The sequence below is a fragment of the Arachis ipaensis genome, chromosome B03, assembly GCF_000816755.2.
Source record: "Arachis ipaensis cultivar K30076 chromosome B03, Araip1.1, whole genome shotgun sequence".
Classification (NCBI taxonomy): domain Eukaryota; kingdom Viridiplantae; phylum Streptophyta; class Magnoliopsida; order Fabales; family Fabaceae; genus Arachis; species Arachis ipaensis.
The window spans coordinates 126826031-126829229 of record NC_029787.2 but is presented as its reverse complement, the minus strand read 5'-3'; positions in this window follow the sequence as shown (position 1 = coordinate 126829229).

The window sequence follows — 3199 nt, the reverse complement described above, 5'->3', positions numbered from 1 at the left end:
GATATAGTATTCCGATATCCTAATTTTGAAATCACTTTCTTTAAAAATTTAAGTTGATAAAAAAAGACAACATAAATAATTATATTTTTAACTATGTTATGTCCATATTTATTAATTAATATCAATATGACATACTTTTTAGGCAAACGTCATGTTCAAGAAGCTTGGATTGCCATTTGCCCTCTATTTTTTCTTTTGACAAATTTCCTGTTTTAACTTATGGAGATGTTCAATATACATGTCATGCACAGTAAGAGAGAGTGTGATATATATTATCATGTCATCTTAGCTTAGCTGTGATGATATATAGATAGATGATACAACTTTATGTCCTATTCACACAAATAATAATAAAGACTATACGCAAGAAATCCGTGAATTTCGCCTAACACAAGCAAACCCCCCTTCTTCCATGAAAAAAAAAAAAAAATCCCTTCTTCCCTTTTTTTTTAGCACAAAGAAAACACTTCCCTCTCCCTCCTCCTCAATGCTTCATTTATAAACTAGCATGCCCATTTTCTCCCATGAAAAGGACTTTGCACCATTAACACTTCAGCAAAAGATAACATCAAGAAAAATAAAACAAGAGGAGTTCTTTAACTAACTGCACCATTTCGACTGACATGTATTGTATTGTATGTTATTTATAAAACTTGTGGAATAGTGACAGGTTTTAGCGACAATCGAATTTTTCTATGTCTAGACAAAATTGGCCACTATTACGACGGGTAACTGGAGATTGGTGGAATGGACTCGTTGGTTGGCCCAATCGTCAAAGAATGGTAGTCTCCGAGCAGGTTTGTGTGCTGGAGGCCCCTTCCGATCTCTGTATGTGGATGGATGGGGTGGTACCTGCAAAGACACTCCGATACCTAAGTCAGCAAGGGTGTAAGAAGGACTAGAGAGTATTGGGATTTAGAGATACCTGAGGAGTGTCAGTGTATTTATAGTGGGAGCCAATAACCACCGTTGGAGTAGTTCCATCTTTTAAGGTGAATAACCGTCCCTTTATCTTAGGGAGGTTGAGATATGACTCCTGAAAGTGGGTTGAGAGATTTTAGGGGCAGTTATTTTAGTATTATCTGCCAGCTAATCCTCGTTCCCGACTTCCTTAGGGCAAGTCGTGGTAGAAACCGACTTCTAGGGAAAAGTCGGTGTGAAATAAGGGCCAATTCCTTGAATTGGGCATTTCTTTTGGACTTGGGCCTTAGCATTGGGTTAGGGTATGAACAGCCACTAAATAAAATTTAGCAACCATCCAACATTAGTATGCTAAAACATAAATTAGTAATAAATTTAGGAACTGATAACGAAGCCATCTTAATTGGTTACTAAAATCGATCGCTATTTTTAAATTTAGCGATCAAATTAACAACCAAAACAAAAAACTTAAATTTTGAGGTCCGTTGTTTGCTAAATCGGTCAATATTTTAAATTTTGCGACCAACATAAATGAGACTGAAAAATAGTTGGTCGTAAAATCGGTTGCTAAGAATTAAGATAGCGACTGATTTTGTTTGACACAAGTTTGGTCGTCTTCGATTAAAAATTGTTTTACCAAATAAGGTTAATGTCGATCGCCATTTTTTAAATTTAGCGACCAAAATTTTAGCAACTACCCAATTCGGTCACTAAATTAATAGTTATTTTGGCAATTTTTTGTAGTATGACTAATAAAAAAATATAGTAATAAATATAAGATTGTTATTTTAAATTTGATGCACTGGCCGTGTAAATGAGTTTTATATGTGCATCTAATTATATATCACTATATTAATAAAATAATTATTTTGAATAGTTATTCAAATAAATAGATAAATTAAATGATTGTACAAAATAATTTATACTGTCAGTACATTAAAATTAAGTTAAATTTTAAAATGATAAGTATCTAAAGTGTTATTTGAATTATTTGGCTTACAAAAGCTGAAATTATTTTTTAACACGAAGCATTCAATTTAGATACCTCCTTCTAACAATTCAATAACTTCTTGATGGCCAGGTCAAAGATGAGGCTTATTTGCCCTAGCTAATTATTGTGACCATTTTAAAGCTAATTACTTAAAGGTCATTATTTTAAAATATATTTTTAATATGTTTATATTTCGTAAATTAATTCACATTAACATCATTATTATGTTCATATTAGTTAAGCTTTTATTCCAGTTAAATTTGAATATATCACTTCAACCTATAAATTTCAAAACCTAGAATGATTTGGTGTATTGTATTTAGGAGTAGAGAGCATGTAGAGTTGTAGACAATTAAGTGTATGTTGAATTTCTTTTCTACAAAAAAATAAAAATAAAAAAAAATAAGTAAAATAAAAATAATAACAATACACTATGAATTGAAACTGTAGTATACTGTTCCTTCGATCTCCCTTCCCTTTTTGGATTGGAACTTTTCTTTCTCGATCACTTACCCAGGAATTGGAACACAACTATATTTTCTATATTGAAAATTGGTTCTTTATTATTCTCTTTGTTCCGAAATGGGATTAGATGCTATGCTGTATTATTGCTGTAAAGTGTGAATGACATGACTCGGAAAACGTTGGCCTCTCAATGACCATAACCATTAATAAAGACAGTTTCCCTCTTTTGTTTCTAACAATTAATTAATTATTAGTTATCTTTTTATTAATAAGAATCTTCACAATCTTAATTGAATCTATAAAACAAATGGGTTATAGCAGCATAGCACCAACCCCTCTTAATCATCATGGTAGCTAGCTAACTAGGTCATGTATATATAATTATCTACTTAATTAACCGAGAATCTTTTGGGTGAATTATAGAGGCAGAATCAATTAGTTTCATTCAATCAGACAATTTTATCTTAAAGTAAAGTTACTACATTAGAGTGGTGCTTTGGCCACTAGGATTTATTTTTTTATTTTTTATTTTTGAGGCATAGCATAACGTTGCTATAGAATAATCACAAATTGATTGAAATAGAGAGTTTATTGTTTCATTTTCTTCTCCAACCGATATTCCACGTTACATTATTGGTTAATGTTATTTTAAAAAGTCATCAAACTGATCCTCTATCAATATGGTGATTTAGTGTTTACAATTAATTATTTTAATAGTATACTTAAGAGAAAATTAGGGATGGGGAATAAGAAGACACTATATTAAAATAAATGAAAACCGATTTCAAATTAAATTAATTAGATTTCGAATTTGAAGATTGA